This window comes from Zea mays, chromosome 9, assembly GCF_902167145.1.
Source record: "Zea mays cultivar B73 chromosome 9, Zm-B73-REFERENCE-NAM-5.0, whole genome shotgun sequence".
Lineage (NCBI taxonomy): Eukaryota > Viridiplantae > Streptophyta > Magnoliopsida > Poales > Poaceae > Zea > Zea mays.
Genome location: NC_050104.1, coordinates 139,979,539 through 140,000,947, shown reverse-complemented (window position 1 = coordinate 140,000,947; position 21,409 = coordinate 139,979,539). Strand labels below are relative to the sequence as shown.

The following is a 21,409-nucleotide window of genomic DNA, read 5'->3' as shown; positions in this document are numbered from 1 at the left end:
AGGATTTCCGTCTCGCCCGAGGCCCCCCTCCAGCGGCGAACATATTTCCGGCTCGCTCGAGGCCCTGCCTTCGCCAAGAAGCAACCCTGACCAAATCGCCGCACCGACCGACCAAATCGCAGGAGCATTTAATGCAAAGGTGGCCTGACACCTTTATCCTAACGCGTGCCCCCAGCCGGTAGAGCCGAAGTTACCGCCGTCACTTCGCCGCTCTACTGACCGGCCTGACAGAAGGACAGCGCCGCCTGCGCCACTCCGACTGTGGTGCCACTTGACAGAGTGAGACTGACAGGCAGTCAGGCCCTGCCGAAGGCACCATAGGAAGCTCCGCTTCGCCCGACCCAGGGCTCGGACTCGGGCTAAGTCCCGGAAGACGGCGAACTCCGCTTCGCCCGACCCAGGGCTCGGACACGGGCTAAGTCCTGGAAGACGGCGAACTCCGCTCCGCCCGACCCAGGGCTCGGGCTCAGCCCCAGAAGACGACGAACTCCGCTCCGCCCGACCCAGGGCTCGGACTCGGGCTCAGCCCCAGAAGACGACAAACTCTGCTCCGCCCGACCCAGGGCTCGGACTCGGGCTAAGTCCCGGAAGACGGCGAACTCCGCTCCGCCCGACCCAGGGCTCGGACTTGGGCTCAGCCCCAGAAGACGACGAACTCCGCTCCGCCCGACTCCAGGGCTCGGACTCCGCCCTGGCCTCAGCCGACGGCCTCCGCCTCGCCCGACCCAGGGGCTCGGACTCGACCTCGGCCACGGAAGACAGACTCGACCTCGGCTTCGGAGGAGCTTCCACATCGCCCAACCTAGGGCGCAGACCAGCCACGTCAACAGGAGGCGCCATCATCACCCTACCCCGAGCTGACTCGGGCCGCGGGGAACAAGACCGGCGTCCCATCTGGCTCGCTCCGCCAGATAGGCAATGATGGCGCCCCACATACTCTGTGACGACGGCGACTCTCAGCCCCCTTACGGAAGCAAGAGGACGTCAGCAAGGACTCAACCGCTCCGACAGCTGTCCCTCCGCCAGGCTCCATCGCTCCTCCGACGGCCACGACATCACACCAGCTGGGTGCCAAAATCTCTCCGGCTGCCACAACGGCATGTACTTAGGGTGCTACCTCTCCTCCGCTAGACACGTAGCACTCTGCTACACCCCCCATTGTACACCTGGATCCTCTCCTTAAGCCTATAAAAGGAAGGACCAGGGCCCTCTTAGAGAGGGTTGGCCGCGCGGGGACGAGGACGAGACAGGCGCTCGCTTGAAGCCGCTCGCTCCCTCTCCCGCGTGGACGCTTGTAACCCCCTACTGCAAGCGCACCCGACCTGGGCGCGGGACGAACACGAAGGCCGCGGGATTCCCACCTCTCTCACGCCGGTCTCCGGTCGCCTCGCTTTCCCCCCTTCGCGCTCGCCCTCGCGCTCGACCCATCTGGGCTGGGGCACGCGACAACATTCACTCATCGGCTCAGGGACCCCCGGTCTCGAAACGCCGACAGTTGGCGCGCCAGGTAGGGGCCTGCTGCGTGTTGACGAACAGCTTCCCGTCAAGCTCCAGATGGGCAGCCTCCAGCAACCTCTCCAACCCGGGACGGTGCTCCGTTTCGGGAGTCTTGAGTTCATGTCCCTCGACGGCAGCTACGACATGATACTCATTCCACCGCCGGGCGACAGCGGCAATGGCGGCCGACAGTCCGCCCGCCGGCGGCGGAATCGACGACGTCTTCCCCGCATGGTGGAAGAACAACCTTCGAGCTCATCCCGCCCTCCTCCCCGCCGACGGAGGGGAAGGCGGGGCAACCAAGGCCAAGCAGGAGGCAGCGCCTCGTCGGCTGTCGAGCGAGTCGACAGCACCGACACCCCAACAGGGGGTGCACCGGGTATCGACTTCGCGCTTGATACGAAGACGAGCGCCGTCTCCCCGCGACACGCAAATCCCGAGCAAGCGGACGACGCCAGCATGCTCACAAAAAGCTTGCTGGACGTCACCCTCGTACCTGAGACGACGGTGCATTCAGTCCCCGACATGACTTCATCACCGCCTGTCGACCAAGAGGTACTGACCGATTCTCATCCCACGTCATTTGGATTCAGCCTCAACCCACCTAGCGACTTCGCTTTGGCGGGCGCTCTCGTAGAGGCGAGTCCAAACCTTCTGGGGTTTCGTATGCGGTCACCTTGGGACCGGCTGACAGGCGTCTCGACCTACGGGCCCTCCGGGTCCGAGGAAGACGACGAGCCCAGCTTCTGTTGGGATTTCTCTGGACTTGGCAACCCCAGTGCCATGCGGGACTTCATGACCGCATGCGACTACTGCCTTTCCGACTGTTCCGACGGTAGTCGTAGCCTCGGCGACGAGGACTGCGGCCCAAGCCGCGAATGTTTCCACGTCGATCTAGGGGGTCCCACCGAAGGCAACCATCTCGGCATGCCGGAGGACGGTGATCTCTCTAGGCTAGTGCCTCGCGTTGACATCCCACGGGAGCTAGCTGTGGTCCCCGTTCAGGCGGGGGGCCATGACCCACAGCTCGAGCAAATCCGCGGGGTGCAGGCCAGGCTCGACGAGGGAGCAGGAGCGCTTGAGCCGATCCACCGGGACGTCGGGCAGGCATGGGCGGGCCAGCCTCCGGCCGGGGAAATACGTCATCTACCCCAGGGCTTCCAGCACCGCATCGCCGACGACGTCAGGGTCAGGCCACCACCCGCATCTAGTGGGGTCGGCCAGAACCTGGCTGCAGCAGCAATGCTCCTCCGCGCGATGCCGGAGCCGTCAACCACCGAGGGGCGGCGAATCCAGGGAGAGCTCAAGAATCTCCTGGAAGGCGCCGCGATCCGACGGGCCGAGAGCTCTGCCTCCCAAAGGCAGGGGTACCCCTCGGAACCTCATGCCGCGACTTCCCGATTCATGCGGGAAGCCTCGGTCTACACCGGGCGCACGCGCAACACCGTGCCTGCGGCCCCGGGTCGCCTCGGCAACGAGCACCATCACTGTGACCGTCGGGCCCACCTCGACGAGAGGGTGCGCCGAGGCTACCACCCCAGGCGTGGGGGACGCTACGACAGCAGGGAGGATCGGAGTCCCTCGCCCGAACCACCCGGTCCGCAGGCCTTCAGCCGGGCCATCCGACGGGCGCCGTTCCCGACCCGGTTCCGACCCCCGACTACTATCACAAAGTACTCGGGGGAGACGAGACCGGAACTGTGGCTCGCGGACTACCGTCTGGCCTGCCAACTGGGTGGAACGGACGATGACAACCTCATCATCCGCAACCTCCCCCTGTTCCTCTCCGACACCGCTCGTGCCTGGTTGGAGCACTTGCCTCCGGGGCAGATCTCCAACTGGGACGACCTAGTCCAAGCTTTCGCCGGCAATTTCCAGGGCACGTACGTGCGCCCCTGGAATTCCTGGGACCTCCGAAGCTGCCGACAGCAGCCGGGAGAGTCTCTCCGGGACTACATCCGGCGATTCCCGAAGCAGCGCACCGAGCTGCCCAACATCACCGACTCGGATGTCATCGGCGCGTTCCTCGCTGGCACCACCTGCCGCGACCTGGTGAGCAAGCTGGGTCGCAAGACCCCCACCAAGGCGAGCGAGCTGATGGACATCGCTACCAAGTTCGCCTCCGGCCAGGAGGCGGTCGAGGCTATCTTCCGAAAGGACAAGCAACCCCAGGGCCGCCCATCGGAGGATGCCCCCGAGGCATCAACTCAGCGCAGCGCCAAGAAGAAGGGCAAGAATAAGTCGCAAGCGAAACGCGACGCCGCCGACGCGGACCTTGTCGCCGCCGCCGAGTACAAGAACCCTTGGAAACCCCCCGGAGGTGCCAACCTTTTCGACAAGATGCTCAAGGAGCCGTGCCCCTATCACCAGGGGCCCGTCAAGCACACCCTTGAGGAGTGCGTCATGCTTCGGCGCCACTTCCACAGGGTCGGGCCACCCGCGGAGGGTGGCAGGGCCCGCGACGACGACAAGAAGGAAGATCACCAGGCAGGAGAGTTCCCCGAGGTCCGCGACTGCTTCATGATCTACGGTGGGCAAGCGGCGAACGCCTCGGCTCGGCACCGCAAGCAAGAGCGCCGGGAGGTCTGCTCGGTGAAGGTGGCGGCGCCAGTCTACCTAGACTGGTCCGACAAGCCCATCACCTTCGACCAAGCCGACCACCCCGACCATGTGCCGAGCCCGGGGAAATACCCGCTCGTCGTCGACCCCGTCATCGGCGACGTCAGGCTCACCAAGGTCCTCATGGACGGAGGCAGCAGCCTCAACATCATCTACGCCGAGACCCTCGGGCTCCTGCGTGTCGATCTGTCCTCCGTCCGAGCAGGCGCTGCGCCCTTCCATGGGATCATTCCCGGGAAGCGCGTCCAGCCCCTCGGACAACTCGACCTTCCCGTCTGCTTTGGAACACCCTCCAACTTCCGAAGGGAGACCCTGACGTTCGAGGTGGTCGGGTTCCGAGGAACCTACCACGCGGTGCTGGGAAGACCGTGCTACGCGAAGTTCATGGCCGTCCCCAACTACACCTACCTGAAGCTCAAGATGCCGGGCCCCAACGGGGTCATCACTGTCGGCCCCACGTACAAACACGCGTTCGAATGCGACATGGAGTGCGTGGAGTATGCTGAGGCCCTCGCCGAGTCCGAGGCCCTCATCGCCGATCTGGAGAGCCTCTCGAAGGAGGTGCCAGACGTGAAGCGTCATGCCGGCAGCTTTGAGCCAGCGGAGACGGTTAAGTCCGTCCCCCTCGACCCCAGCGGCGACGCCTCCAAGCAGATCCGGATCGGCTCCGGGCTCGATCCCAAATAGGAAGCAGTGTTCGTCGACTTTCTCCGCGCGAACGCCGACGTCTTCGCGTGGAGTCCCTCGGACATGCCCGGCATACCGAGGGATGTCGCCGAGCACTCGCTGGACATCCGAGCTAGAGACCGACCCGTCAAGCAGCCTCTGTGCCGATTCGACGAGGAGAAGCGCAGAGCCATAGGTGAGGAGATCCACAAGCTAATGGCGGCGGGGTTCATCAAAGAGGCAAAAGGCGTCAAGCTCAATCCCGAAAAGTGTGTCTTCGGGGTGCCCCGGGGCATTTTCTTGGGGTTCATTGTCTCCAAGCGGGGCATCGAAGCAAACCCAGAGAAGATCGCGACCATCGCGCAGCACCCCGAGCCCTTGTTGGGGACACCCGGGGGCTACACGCACCCCTGGGAAGGGCCGCTTGTCATCGCCAAAGTTCTGAAGCCCGGAACGTACAAGCTGGCCAACAGTCAAGGCGAGGTCTACGGCAACGCTTGGAACATCCAACAGCTACGTCGCTTCTACCCTTAAAATGTTTTCAAGTTGTTCGTATACCTCGCTCCCACGCAAGTTTTAGTCGTCAAGGAAGGGTCAGCCTTGCCTCGGCAGAGCCCGACCCTCCCTCGGGGGCTAAAAAGGGGGGAACCCCTCTGCGTCAAGATTGGGGAACCCCTCTGCGTCCAAAATTTTCAATCAAAAAAGGGTTTTGCGTTCCCCCGGCTATGTCGGAAGCAGGACCCCAAAGAGCGAACGCGGGTGCATGTAAGTGGCAAGGCCGACTGAGCCGAGGGACTCCTATGCCTCCGGGTTACGGACACCTCACTCGTCACCCGCCACGAAAAGTGACCCCTACTTGGGAAAGCCACCCTGTTACTAACAGGCGAAGCCGGACACGCAAAATGAAAGGGAAAGGAGTACGACTTCATGCAACGGTAACAAAGTGTTCAGGCCTCAGCGGCCGCAGAAAGACACACGTGCATCCAACAGAAACTGTTCCAACAGAGTTAGGCGTCGCCTCGGGAAGGAGCCGCGCCTTCGGCTTTGTCCCCACCTTCGGCAAAGTCCATCCTGGCTTCCGAAGACGGTGCAGGTGGGAGGATCTCTGCCTCAAAGGTGGTCGCCAGCACTGCGCTCGGACCCGCGGCGGCCGCATCGAGCCTCTGGACTTCTGCCAGGGCGGCTTCATCTTCGTCGGGAAGGCAATACCCCTCGCTGACCCGCTCCAGGTCCACAACATAGTGGGAAGCGAGCACGGCGAAAGCCCGCCTGACGTCGTGGTGTAGCGCCTCGCGGAGTCTGCCGCGCACATGATCGCCCAAGACTTGAAGGCGACTTTGAGGGGAGCTTCCTGAGGGGACGTCGCCGGAGCCAAGGACCCGGCAAAAGTCCGAGACGGCCTCGGACATGGCCACGTGGTCGGCCTCCCTCTGCTTGGCCGCCCCGGCAAGCGCCTTGGCGGACTCATCAAGGGCGGATTCGAGCTCTACGAACAGCCAGAAGAAAGATCTCAAACACAAGCAGAGGAAACAAGCAGGAACAAAAACCGAAGATGGCCAAGGCGTACCTCCGGCTCGGGCACGCTGCTCCGAGGCTGCGACCTCGGCCACGGCTAGGTCGACTGCAAGGGTTTCAGCCCGGCTTTCGGCCTCGGCAGCACGACCCCGAGATTGGTCCCGCTCCTTGACGACCGGTCGAACTCCGACTGCTGTTGTTGCGCTTCTGCGCGCGCCGCTGCCGCCTCGGCTCTCAGATCGGTGCAGAGCAACCGAAGGTCCGCCACCTCGGCACCCTGCTGAGAGAGGCGCGCAATAGCCCCAGCGAGCGAGGTCCTCAGGGATCGCAGCGAGCCCCAGACGTCGACCTCGCGGCGGATGAACGACGACTTGGCGGCGCTCAGACCCGTCAGATCCTGAGGGAAGGAAGCGGGGCGTCACGAAAGACGCCTTGGTCATGAAAGAGAAAAGGTATGCCTGAAACCGTTACCTGGAGGATTTTGGGGATGTCCCTGCAGAAAACCTCCAGCGACGACCGGAGCGACCCCACCGTTGCTTCGGCACACTCGCGGAGCTCGTCCCAGGACTGGTCCTCCCGTTCATCGTCGAGAACAAAGACGGGATCTGAGGCCTCACGGGTCCGGAACCGGAGCAACTGGCGCCGGCCCTCGGAGCTCCGCCGCACAGTGACGAGGCTGCCGCCCGGCGGGACGGATCGCGTCTCCACGCCCCCTCTTCCGAGGCACCGAGCGCCGACGCCTCAGCCGTCTCAACGTCGGCAGCGACCGGTCGCTCCCCGACTGGGACGGCAGCGACTTCAGTAGCAACAGGTGCCGGCATCGCCGGCACGTCCGGTGGGCCCGGGGCCACGTCCGCGTCAGCCGCCTCCCCTATCACAATGGCCGCCTCAGTAGAAGAGCTAGCCTCGGGAACCCGCTCCACGGCGACTGGTGCCGCCTGAGCCCCCTGCTGTGGAGCACCTTGCGAGAAGGTCAGCTGAACGGCAAGGCCCGAAGCGGCGCTGGCCGTGCAAGCCGGCGCCGTCTTAAGGGCCTTCCGGGGTGCCAGGTCGGTCAGGCCATGGCTTCGCTTGCTGAGGGAAAAAGAAAAATCACGGCCGGGACATACGAATGAAAAGCCAGGACGAAGACATTCCAAGATACTTACCCGCTCCGGGCCATGATCAACCGTGCCTGGGGGAGGTCTCTCGGATCTCGACCCCTGGAGCCGCCGCCGAGGTCCGCTTCGCCGGCAGCTTCGGCACCACCCTTGCTTTGGGCGCCCTGGACGCCCGGGGGGCGGACTGCCCAGGCACTGCCACGGCGACCTGAGGGTCGCTCCCCTGCACTGCCGGCGTGGGCGGCGGCTCTCGGGGAGCAGACGCCTCGGCCTGGCTCCCCGGGGTCGCCTCAACTCCTCCAGCCGAGGGGTCAAGTACCCTCTCGGATTGCCCCCGCCCCTCGGGCCGGGACCCCGGCGTCCCGACTCCGGGGACTGACGGCATCAGCCCGCTCGGGGGCTGGCTTGACGGCTCCTGGCCTAACCCCAAGCCAGGGCTAAGGCCAAGGCGGGCAGCCATGTCGTCTTCCTCGTCATCATCTTCATCATCGTCGTCGTCGTCGGGCGTTTTCGGCGACGGCTCCCTCGGGAGCCCCTCCCTCTCCTGCCGGCGACGAAGCTTTTCCAAGGCGTCTCGAGCCCGCCTCCGCTCGCGGGCCCGGGCCTTCTCCGCGTCCTTCTTTTTCTTCTTCTCCTCCGCGGCAACCCGCTGAGCTGCTCGGTCCACCGCATCCTGCGGGACCCGTGGCAGGGAAGGCTTGTGCCACCCCACCTCCTGAAGAAGGGGGAAAATCCCAATCGTAAGAACCAGGAGCAACCCGATGCAAGAGAAAGGAAGAAGCGGACACTCACCAGAGTCACGCACCCTTGGTCTGGGCGCATCAAAAGCTGGGAGAAGGCGCTGGGGTCCGGTTTCCCCAATGCGACGGACACCTGCCCGTGGAGGACGTCGAAGGGAAGATGATCAGAGGACATCCGCGAGCCCTCCAAGTCAGCCTCCGGTGTCATCTCCCAAAGCGACAGCCGTCGCTCCGCCAAGGGAAGCACCCTTCGACGGTGGATGGCGGCAATCACTCCCGCAGCGGTGAGTCCCCCCTTCCGCAACGCCTCCAAGGCCTTGAGAAGGGGTTCGAGGTTCTTTTGTCTTTCGTGCGGGGTCACGTGGCGCCAAGCATCGGCGGTGGTGGTGACTACTCGCTGGGAGAACGGCGGGAGCAACTCGCCGTCATTCCGGAGGTAGAACCACCGGCGCTGCCACCCCTTGTTCGAGGACGCGAGGATGACGGGAATATACAGCGACGCCCGCGACTGCCTCAGCAGGAGGGTGCAACCGCCGGCCCGCACCGCTGCGCGGACCTTCCTCTCCCCCGTCGGCGAGGCAAAAAGCTCTGCAAAAAAGAGATGGGTCCACAAATCCCAATGGGGGGCGATCCCCAAATACCCCTCGCACACCGCTACGAAGATGGCAGCCTGCGAGATGGAGTTGGGGCTGAGGTTGTGCAACTCCACCCCGTAGTGGTGCAGGATCGCCCGCATGAAGCGGCTCGCCGGCACACCAAATCCCCGCTCGTGGAAGGAGACGAAGCTCACGATGTACCCCGGCGGTGGGGACGGAGCGGCTCCGCCCACGGGGGGAATCCATTCCGGTCGCTGCTCATCGGTGAGAGGGCGAAGTAAACCCTCGCCAACAAGATCCTCCAGATCACTCGCCGTCACCGTGGAAAAAGGCCATGGGTCGCGCGGCGAGATGATGGTCACCCGGTCAGCCATCACCGAGCGGAAGGGGTGGCGGCGCAAGGGACAGGGAGGGCGGTTTCCTCTTCTCTGGCTAAGTCTCTCGGGTTGCGAAAACCTAAGAGGAAGGCAGGAAGCGGAGCAAAGAACCATCGCCAGACCCTCTCCCGAGTATATAAAGACCAAGGCGAGACCGGTTCAAACGTTCCGCCCGGACCGGACGTGGGATTCAAAAACGCAAAGCGAAACAGCCGTTCCCCGAACGGCTCGCGCACGCGCAACGGCCGCCCCGCGAACCACTCGCCCTGTCGCATTAACTCCGCGGCGGGACAGGCGGCGCCCCTGGTAGGAGAAGCGGGCGACGCTTCGCCTTCGCCATAATGACCGCGTCAAAAAAGGTACGCCGCGTCGTTCGATTTCGTATCCTTTTCCTTTTTTCCTCTTTCTCTCTCTTGCAACAGGGATCGGGAAAGGGGATACCCCGAAAAGGATCCTTCCCCGTGAAGGAACCAGGCTCCGAGCCTCCCTACCGATCAGAGGTTCGAAGGCTGGCCCCTCGGAAGGGTTCGACAGCTGCCTCAGATCACGTGGGCCCTACACCCACTACTGGTTAGAGGTTCGAAGGCCGGCCCCCCGGAAGGGTTCAACGACCGCCTCAGGCTACTCGGGCTCCGCGCCCACTACTGATCAGGGGTTCGAAGGCTGGCCCCCGAAGGGTTCACAGCCGCCTCAGACACAGAGCGAGGGATGACCATGGGTACGTTCGATACATAACCAAGGCTCGGGCTGCGCTCCTGAGGTACCCTAGGACATTTCCGAGACCAGCGGGAACGATCTTGTAACGGAATCCCATCAGAGGGAGGCATCGAGCCCTCGGACCCCGTCGCCAGGGGACCGGGTCCGGCAGATCACCCGCAGGTACTTTTGGGCGTGCCTCTGGGCCCCTAGCCGACCCCTAACGAACGGGGCACGGACGTCCACTCGGATTACCCGCTTGCAGCTCACCGGAGACACCATGTTCGGCGCCCATCGAGGGCAACATGGCGCTTTCCCCCCTCCTCCTTGCGGAAAGGCGACAAAGGGGCGTATGTAAAAAAGCCGAGTCTGTCCTTGATCGCCCTCTCGCCCTGTGCAGAGGCTCAGGGGCTGCTCTCTAAAACCCGGCTCCGGTCGAACCGTTGACAGCGTCAACATACCAGCCCGAGAACTTGGGACCCGACCGTACACCCGGGCTACGGCCAGCTCGCATGAGGGAACGACCAGACCAGCCGAAGCATTACGCGAGGCATTAAGACCTCGAAGGAGTGAAACCACTCCTCCGAGGCCTCGGGGGCTACACCCAGTGGGTGCGCTCGCGCGCACCCACCGGAACAAAACGCAACCAAGAAAGGCTGGTCCCCTTGCAAAAAAGTGCGACGAAAGCCTCCAAGCGAGTGCTAACACTCCCTTCGAGGCTCGGGGGCTACTGTCGGGGACCATAATTAGGGGTACCCTCAAGGCTCCTAATTCTCAGCTGGTAACCCCCATCAGCATAAAGCTGCAAAGGCCTGATGGGTGCGATTAAGTTAGGGATCAGTCCATTCGAGGGACTCGATCACGCCTCGCCCGAGCCTAGCCTCGGACAAGGGCAGCCGACCCCGGAGGATTTCCGTCTCGCCCGAGGCCCCCCTCCAGCGGCGAACATATTTCCGGCTCGCTCGAGGCCCTGCCATCGCCAAGAAGCAACCCTGACCAAATCGCCGCACCGACCGACCAAATCGCAGGAGCATTTAATGCAAAGTGGTCTGACACCTTTATCCTGACGCGTGCCCCCAGCCGGCAGAGCCAAAGTGACCGTCGTCACTTCGCCGCTCCACTGACCGGCCTGACAGAAGGACAGCGCCGCCTGCGCCACTCTGACTGCGGTGCCACTTGACAGAGTGAGACTGACAGGCAGTCAGGCCCTGCCGAAGGCACCATAGGAAGCTCCGCTTCGCCCGACCCAGGGCTCGGACTCGGGCTAAGTCCCGGAAGACGGCGAACTCCGCTCCGCCCGACCCAGGGCTCGGACACGGGCTAAGTCCCGGAAGACGGCGAACTCCGCTCCGCCCGACCCAGGGCTCGGACTCGGGCTCAGCCCCAGAAGACGACGAACTCCGCTCCGCCCGACCAAGGGCTCGGACTCGGGCTCAGCCCCAGAAGACGACGAACTCCGCTCCGCCCGACCCAGGGCTCGGACTCGGGCTAAGTCCCGGAAGACGGCGAACTCCGCTCCGCCCGACCCAGGGCTCGGACTTGGGCTCAGCCCCAGAAGACGACGAACTCCGCTCCGCCCGACTTCGGGGCTCGGACTCCGCCCTGGCCTCAGCCGACGGCCTCCGCCTCGCCCGACCCAGGGGCTCGGACTCGACCTTGGCCACGGAAGACAGACTCGATCTCGGCTTCGGAGGAGCTTCCACATCGCCCAACCTAGGGCGCAGACCAGCCACGTCAACAGGAGGCGCCATCATCACCCTACCCTGAGGTGACTCGGGCCGCAGGGAACAAGACCGACGTCCCATCTGGCTCGCTCCGCCAGATAGGCAATGATGGCGCCTCGCATACTCTGTGACGACGGCGGCTCTCAGCCCCCTTACGGAAGCAAGAGGACGTCAGCAAGGACTCAACTGCTCCGACAGCTGTCCCTCCGCCAGGCTCCATCGCTCCTCCAACGGCCACGACATCACACTACCTGGGTGCCAAAATCTCTCCGGCTGCCACAACGGCATGTACTTAGGGCGCTAGCTCTCCTCCGCTAGACACGTAGCACTCTGCTACACCCCCCATTGTACACCTGGATCCTCTCCTTACGCCTATAAAAGGAAGGACCAGGGCCCTCTTAGAGAGGGTTGGCCGCGCGGGGACGAGGACGAGACAGGCGCTCGCTTGAAGCTGCTCGCTCCCTCTCCCGCGTGGACGCTTGTAAACCACTACTGCAAGCGCACCCGACCTGGGCGCGGGACGAACACGAAGGCCGCGAGATTTTCCCACCTCTCTCACGCCGGTCTCCGGCCGCCTCGCTTTCCCCCCTTCGCGCTCGCCCTCGCGCTCGACCCATCTGGGCTGGGGCACGCGACGACATTCACTCGTCGGCTCAGGGACCCCCGGTCTCGAAACGCCGACAATAAGAGTACCTGTAATATTTAGAAATGCACCAGAAAACACTTGTTATCTTGGTGTTTTGAGGGCCTCCGAAAGAAGTCCCCAACAAATAGTATATCTTATGATATTTATAAAGATCCTTGTTTTTGTAATTGACTATATCTTAGGCACACAATATAATTATTATTTTTTGGACACGGAAATCACAAAAGTAAGTTCAAATGAATATCAAATTTATACCCGCGAACTGTATATGTTGTGAGATATTTCCATAGAGATCCTCGCTTTCGTAATAGACTACGTACATAAAATCTAAAATAATCGTAATCTAAAAGTAAGGTAAAAGTCGAGCGAGCATAAGTAGGAGTTTAGAACTAAGTTGTTGGCATTTACATGCACGTAACCAACATAAAACACATGACAAAACTTCACATCTTGCGAACACACCAGCTTCTCTTCGCTTCTCAACAAAGTTCATGGTAACGGCAGTTAATAATAATGATAACGGCTGACAGAACTCTGGAGGACAGTAGGACACTGGACATTAATCAGCACAAACCTAACTAATCCGTCCCTGTCATGATGAACGACGGTGAACATGTCGATGACTGCATTTGCGTGGCATGCCGCACGCGCGCAGGCAGACCTTCTAGAAGCCGCAGGCAGAGAGTTTTTTTTATAGCAAACTAAGGCCCCGTTTGGTTCCATTAATTGGTCCTAAGACTAAAGTTTAGTCTAAGGACTAACCATATCCTGTTTGGTTGTATAGACTAAACAAATTCTAAATACATTAAATGCAACATATGAAGATCAAAATACCATTTTTCTTGTTTCACACCAGTTTTCTAGGCAAGAGTAATTGGAGCAAATGTTGCTCTTTAGTCCCTTTTAGCACTTATGTGAGGGATTAGAGACTAAAGTTAATCAGTCCCTACTTTAGTTATTCTATTTGGCAAAATAGAGACTAAACGAGACTAAAAACCAGAGAATCCTCTAACTGAACGGAGCCTAATTATAAATATAGTTGGTAAATATAGTTGGCCGTGACTCGAGAGACTGAGGATCGGTGAAAACGGGTGCCATGCTCAATGCCGGTGGCGAAAGCTGTTACAACCCAGACGCCGGAATGGGCATATTTGCGCGGATCCTTAGCCCATGACTAAAAACTGGTGCTATCTGCAGTCGGTTCCATTATATCAATGCCGTAATCTAGAGTTCTACGGCCCACCATTTTCTGGCGACCAGCAAAATGGGTTTTTCCTTCTCGTGCTTCATTCACTGCTACGATTCGGATCGTCTCAGCTCTGTGTGGCTGGACCCTAAACCATCTCGGGTGAAGCCACCAGCTTCTGGTGAATTTTGATCCAGGAGCCCAAGTTACCTTGCTCCTGTGCCCAAACGCCAGCCAGCTAGGGGTGGTAATGGACTATAAACTTTACACTGCAAATTTTAAGGATCGAATCGGATTAGGGTCGGGCTCTATTCTTATTCATTTTTGAACTAATATTATTTAAGGGCCTTAAATTTTGTGAAGAGGGATTTGGATCGTGATCCATTACCACCCCTACAGCCAGCCAAGAACGGAAAAAGTAATTAAAGAACACCCAAAATTTTAAAAAATATGGAGGTGCGGGGAATCGAACCCCGTGCCTCTCGCATGCGAAGCGAGCGCTCTACCATATGAGCTACACCCCCAGTCATGCTACAACAACTACTATATTATATCTATTCAAACATTTCAATCATGTAAAACATGGAACTCCACGTTACAGGCACACATAACATATGTGTTGTAAACAAAATACATCTATTTGCATTATTAGACATACAATTTACGGCTTAGAGATTAATTATGTGTCGCGAGTGCGTAAAGTTTTCAAAAAATGTCGGTAGCAACGATCTTCTCTCTTTGATGTGTCGCTTCTGTTTTATACTAGTCGGTTGCCCGTGCGTTGCGACGGCTTACAACAATACCCAAATAAACTATCCATAAAAAAAAATTCAAGATTTTTTATTTATTGTCTTCGCTCTCTGTATAATATATTTTTTGATTTGGCTAACTGATGTTATTGTTTACTCCATATAATATGTCTTGGTACAACACGACCAATGAAGTGAGCGAGTAGAAGAGAGTTCACAACGATTGACTGAATGAACAAAGATTATAAAATGACATAATTCCATCATACAGAGATCAAATAAGAGAAAGTTTGTGAGGTCAAGTTTCTAAAATAAGTCCCATGAAGTCAAACTTATAAAAAGGATAGATCAAAATATGAAGTGATTGATAAAGTCAAGCATCAATAAAAACTGGATGCGCTCCATATAAATTATGTTACTTCGTAGCAATTACTAATGTTTAAAACCATCAAATAACCTTTCATTCTGCTATTAGTGTGACAAATCATTGCTGCTCCATCCAATTCAGCAACCTCAAACACCATGTAGTCACTACACCAAAATCATACACTTCCTACGGTTTTTTAAATTCCTACAACTTTTATAACAAACCGTAGGAAATAAATAACTTCCGAGAGGCAACTGGTACCTCTAGGAAATAAACAAAACTTCCTACGATTTTTTATAAAAGCTGTCGGAAGTTAAACAACCATAGGAACTTAACTAACTTCCTACGACCTCCTCTAGGAAGTTAGGTTTCATCCGTTCACAAGCCAATAGAATAGCTAACTTTCTACAACTGGCTCTAGGAAGTTAGCTGCCCAGTTAACTTCCTACGACATCCTCTAAGAAGTTAGGTTTGAGTTGTTGACCAGTCAACCGTAAACATAACTTCCTACGGCCTTCTCTAGGAAGTTAGCTGGGTAGCTAACTTCCTACGGCCTCCTCTAGGAAGTTAGGATTCAGCTGTTGACTAGTCAAACAAAAATCTAACTTTCTACGGCTGGCTCTAGGAAGTTAGGTGGGCAGCTAACTTCCTACGGCCTCATCTAGAAAGTTAGGTTTCATCTGTTGACCGGTCAAACGAAAATCTAACTTCCTACGGCCGGCTGTAGGAAGTTACTTAACTTCCTAGAGGCCAAGTACAAACTCTAGAAAGTTACCTAACTTCTTACGACTTTACTCTAGAAAGTTATGTTTTTTAATTTTTACCTCCCTCAATCTTATCTCTTCTCCCTCTTCTCTCACCTTTCACAAAATCTCTCTGTCTCACGCGCGCCCTTCTCCCACGCATGGCCGGCTCCGCCCCCGGCCCCGCCGCCCCCGATCGCGCCGCCCCTGGCGGGCCCCGCCCCGACCGCCGCCCACCTCGGCTCTCCCGCCCCTGACCGCGCCCCACCTCCGAGGAGCCTGCCCCGGCCGCCACCGCGGCCGCCGTCCCGCCCCCGACCGTGCCCTGCCCCCGTGGAGCCCGCCCCGGCCGCCGCCGGTTTGGATTTGGAGCTTGTGTTTCACGACCAGAGCGCGACACCGACAGACATCTTCCCCTCCCTTGACGAGCATGTGCCTTGCTTGCTGGTTCGAGCACAGGAGCATCCTCGTCGAATCGAAACATCTAGGCTAAGGAAAACGATGTTTTGATTCTGACTGAAACCTTGCAGCGGCGACAAGGCAGGGGCCCATCCCAACCCAAAGTCGTCGTGTCGTCCCCAACCAAGGTTGTTGCTAGCCACGTTCGTTCAACTGGACGCCGAGCCAGGAACGCTCCTCTCCCCCTGGCGCAGTTGGCACGAAGCTTCTGTCTGGTCTCAGATTCCCCTGCCGCACCAACAGGAGGTCACCGCCGATGCGCGTGCGCGCCGGTGCCACACACCCCGCACGCGCGCGTACGTCGTCGGTGCTGCTGGCTGCCTGCTCTCTGCTCCTCCTCCGTCCGGGTCTCCTCACCTACCTGCTCATCATTCGCAATGCCAGTGAACCGCACCGGACGGCGCCGCGCAGGTTGGACTCGATGCGCGCACGGGTGGAGCGTCACGTCGCGCGCTAACCCCCCCCAGTCGAATCAGCAGCACCAGGGGGCAGGTGCAGTGCTCTCGATCAACGTGTTGGCGTCCGTGGGGTGGCCTACAGGCTGGCTGTGGGCTCTGCTGACCTTGTGGATCGCATGGTTCCCATGGTCCTCCTCCCTGTGCCGCACATTGCCATTGCACGAGTGCGACGGCGTGCCTGCTCTGAGGCCGCGGGCTGACGCATGATTCACCGGTACTAGTGCACGACCGCTAATTACTCCACCCACTCCCTCCCCTGCTTTATGTTTTGCTACCTTCAGTTGTAGTAGGGGTCCGTCCGGGGAGAACTACAATGCCAATTAAATGTTGTATCTAACTAGTCAATACAAATGTATGAAATGAGTGGAAATGAAACAAATTGCTCTCGAGGGTGGTTTCAAATGTCTTTGGATATGAGTTGATATTGGAGGGTCTTCACGGGCCCGGAAGCCGTGGAGAACTAGTTGGGTCCCCCTCCTAAAGAACCAGTTGATAGGGTTGAGATAATAGCAACTGGAGATGGGTAAGAGTATCCTTGTTTTGTTCTTATGTCTTACACTATTACACGATTACATTTTGTATTTGATAATTGTTCTTGTGCTGTTAGGGCTTGGGTGGATAGTAGTTTCATTGGCACAGGTCGTCGAAGGCAAGTAAAGAAAGTGTTGGGCAACATATGTCGTATGAAATGGCCTGGATTGGTGATAGAGGATGGTAAGGAGGTCCCTGTCACAAGATGGGATCAATATGCCCTTGCAATAAATGTGCAACATGGGAATGCACAAGCTGTAGTTTGGCACGACTTTTGGGTATGTTAAATTTTTTTGTTAAGTTGTAATCTCGATAGGAATGCGACAAGTTGTAATTTTTTGTTAAGCTATCACATTATTGATTTTGACTATGCTTCTTTTTTTAGAAACATTACAAGTTGCCTAAAGGAGATACTCATACAGAACACGCACACTCCGTGTTCCATAGGAATGCGGCAAGTGTTGTTGGGGATATGATGTACTATGCTTGAATTCAGGTGATTAGTCAAGCCATGTTTGGTAGTGAAGGGCGACGTCCAGAGAGTAAGAACGAGGCGACACAGTATGGACTCGATATGACTAAGCAACAATATCTTGAGGTAATGGATGTTTTTGCTTGTGTTGAAAAAATTTCCATTGCTTCTAGATATTACAGTTACTTATAAATGAATTGTGTTCATGCAGCATTCGATTCCATGGATAGCTGCCAATGATGCTGCTTGGCATGCGTTATGTCGTTACAGGGCTTCGGCTGAATTCAAGGCGAAGTCTGTGTGACACAGTTCCAATCGTGGAACCGAGTCGTATCACAGGTATGGAGGTGATGATCACTTTCATTTGGCAAAACGAATGGTAAGTATAGTTTAAGCCATTTTCGTTTATTGTAGTTGACTTGCTGTAATTTCTGGTTATAGTGTTTGTCAAATGTACATACAGGAAGCTAGCACTGGTGCAGTGCCCAGTGATGTTCAAATATACCTTAGGGGCACAGAGGACTAGATCCTGCAAATCTAGATGTGTTGTGCAGCCAAAAGGCAACAGATCGTGTGGTGAGTGTTTGGAAATGTTTGGTAGGTTCTGTTTATATGGATTTTTGTTTGTAAGATTGCATTGTTCTTTTGTATGAGGCTGCATATGGCGAGGCGATGTCTAGTCAGCACGGACCAAACTATGACTTGAGGACCTCACCTATTGATCCTCAGGCTGTGTATGCAAGTGGTGGAAAAGCTCATGGAAGGTGAGGACTCTACATATCTTATATTGTTTCATTGGTTGAGTGCAATACATGTATTCTTAATCATGTCGTGATGTTACTTATTTTGTAGGTACACAATGTTTGCTAACGTCATCGACTCAAGCCAGGTGAGGGTTCAGCGTGGAGGTTCATCAAGGTCTGCTGCTCGTAACTCCCGTCGCTCCACTCAAGATCCAGTAGAAGTGGAGCAACTGCAAGAAGAACTTAGGCGACATCAGGATTACTTGAAGCAACAAGCTGCACAACATGAATATTATGCTACACAGATTCAGCAACAGCAAACACTCATACAAGTAAGTTCAAAAGATAATATCTTTCACTTTAAGATATGTATTGATTTAAAACGATGATGTGAATGAGTTCGACAAATTTGTAGCAACTAGCACAGGCCCAAGGGATACACGTCCTGGTGCCCCCCCCACCTCCCGTTCATTATCCTTTGTCTTCACCTCCACCTATACCTGCATCTCCATCTACCGAACATCAGGTATGCATATTCATCATCATTTACTTGTTGTTATTTATATTATGATGTAAAACAGCAAATGTAATTTATACATGTATATTAGACCCCTCCAGCTACCTTGCCGACACATGAACAAGAGGACGGGTTAGACTTTGTCGAAACCCTCTTCAATAGTGGAGGTATCGACCATCACTCTTCACTGTAACCCGATGGTGATCGGCGACCGTGAGCTTCCATGTTATTGCGTTCTGACACTTGAGACTTTTATTATGACTATGTATGAGATATTGTCTTTTATTAGTACTGGATGATGATATGTGTCTTATTATGACTATGGATGAGACTTTTGTGATGTAATTGATGAGACTATGGATGAAACTTTTGTGATGTAATTGATGAGACTATGGATTTAAATATTGTTATGTGATTGTGTGTGAGATGTTTTATGCGAAAATATGTTGTGCTATATAGCTGTTGATATATTTGTTATGTTGTGAAATGTGGTGTAAAATATAAACAACATTTGTAATGCTGGTCAAATTAACTTCCTAGGGATACAGTAAGCCGTAGGAAGTTAGCCAGCTAACTTCCTAGGGGCTACAGTAAACCGTAGGAAATTAGTCAGCTAACTTCCTAGGGGCTACAGTAAGCCGTAGGAAGTTAGTCAGCTGACGGCGCTGACGGCGTGAAACTACTAACTTCCGAGAATCTACTAACTTCCGAGAGGCTTATTAAGCCGTAGGAAGTAACTTCCTAGAGCCCTCTAGGAAGTTAAGCTAACTTCTGACAAAAAAATTTCGAGAGCCAAACTTCCGACGGGATGGCTTAACTTCCGAGAGTTTCGCTAACTTCCTAGAGTTTAGGCCTAACTTCCTAGGGTTTAGGCTCTAGGAAGTTTACTATTTTGGTGTAGTGAGTCCATTGCGCCAATGTGGTCTCAGAAACGACCTAATGTTTGCGAGAGCCAAGAACGCCGTGCCGTGCTTAGGCTGTAGCCTCGGCCCGTAGTGCTGGCCCGACACGATTATTTTTTTATTTTACAAAAAAAACGTGTATACCTATATACAATTTATATTCAATATTAAAAACATCTTAGTGTGATGTTCTACTGGTTAGACAGTTTCATCTAGTGTCTCCCGCCCTTCTTTCATTAGGGCATTGGTTCGAACCCCACCTCATACACTATTTTTTAATATTTTACGTCGATTTAATTAAATGGATCGACGGGCTAACGAGCTGGCCCGACACAGTTAGTAGACCGGCATGACGTGCCTGTGCCATGGTTGTGGCCCGCGTGCATCTAGCTCGTGTTGGGCGTCGTTTGTCATTTATAGATATGCAACGGATTAATTTAAAATAGCTGTGAGGGGTTATTTGTAAAAAAATGACGCACGACGACCGTTGAAACTGATGCTTTAAATATAGTATAGATAATCAAATCAGATTCCTTGATTTTTAATTCTTTTATTTGAATCTTATCAAAAAAATCTTGCATTCTAAATTATTATTTGTTCTCATTGTTTATCAACCTATCCTTGAAAATCTTCTTGGGAATTTTTCTATCTATTCTAGAGTTTTTTCCCTATTCTTATGTGAGCGTATCTAGTTTTAGATTATTCCAAATGTATTTTTCATGAACTCTAAATACTTTATTTAAGTTTCTCATGATCTAAAATATCTCTATAAATTTTCTTGGAATTTTTGGACCCTCTGGAGTGTTTTTTGACCTTAAATACTAATTATATGTTTTTTAAAATTATTAATTTCGAAAAATAATAAATCTATCTGCTCAATTTATCGTCAAATTATAAATTGAGAGCACCTAGAGGGGGTGAATAGGTGATTCAACTAAAAACACATTAGAGATAGAATGCTCGGATGTGATGGCTATCTTGTCCAAACCTTTGACCTTGCCTTGATTCCCATCTCCAAAGATGATCGTATCCTGGGAATCCTTGTTCTTGACGTAGGAGGTGAACATCTTCTTCTCCCCCGTCATATGGTTTGTGCATCCGCTGTCGATAATCCAGCTTGAGTCCCCGGATGCATAAACCTGCAAGAAATTTAAACTTGGGTTTTAGGTACCCAACTCTTGTTGGGTTCTACAAGGTTAGTCACAACAGTTTTTGGAACCCATATGCAAGTTTTGTCTCCCTTGTATTTGGATCCCAACTTCCTAGCAACTACTTTTGCATTCTTGCATAAAAGTACAAAAGAAGCATTGCAAGCATGGTAAACAGTAGTAGGACCATTGCACACTCTCCTAGGCGCATGAGACACAACATGATTATTCCTAGGCCTATTTCTACCATAAGCATAAGTAGAGCTAGAAGCAATCATAGCATGAGAAATATGATAACCACGTAAAACAACATGATCATAGCATCTATCATCATGAGCACGACTAGTAAATTTCCTATCATAAACATAGGCATGATTCCTTTGAGGACTACTAGCCATAGGGGCCTTCCCTTACTCCTTGTTGAGAACGGGAGTCTTTTGGCTTGTTGAAGAGAGACTCCTTCTCCTTGTCGTTGACCACCATCTCCTTACCCTTAGGATCCATCTCTTCGTGTGGTTAGACCTTTAAATGAAGAGTACGACACCGATATCAATTGAGAGCACCTAGAGGGGGGTGAATAGGTGATCCTGTAAAATCCAACACTAAATAGCCACAAACTTGATTATAGAAATATTAGTGTGAGTTAATCAAGTTGCTATGAAGCGGTCTCTTGCGAACAAAACAGTAATAGAGAAAAGCAGTATAAGAGACACGCAATTTTTATTCCGTGGTTCGGCTAAGTAACAATTGCCTAATTTCACGTTGTGGCGTCCCAATGGACGAGATTTCCACTCAACCCCTTTCAAGTGATGCAATGATCAACTTGAATACCACGGTCTTTTCCTTTTGAGTATTCTTCCCGTTTGCGAGGAATCTCCACAATTTGGAGCCTCTCACCCTACAATAGAGATCACGAAGAAGCACAAGAGTAAGGGAGGAAAAGCAACATACACAAGAC

At 54.9% G+C, this 21,409-nt stretch overlaps 1 non-coding gene across 1 annotated transcript; it reads right to left on the bottom strand.

Annotated features, from left to right (window-relative positions):
• Nucleotides 1-13,813: 13,813 nt before the first annotated feature.
• On the bottom strand, nucleotides 13,814-13,886 carry TRNAA-CGC (transfer RNA alanine (anticodon CGC)). The gene has a single exon. It is a non-coding gene; the product is annotated as a tRNA-Ala (tRNA).
• Between the last annotated feature and the right edge of the window lie 7,523 nt (nucleotides 13,887-21,409).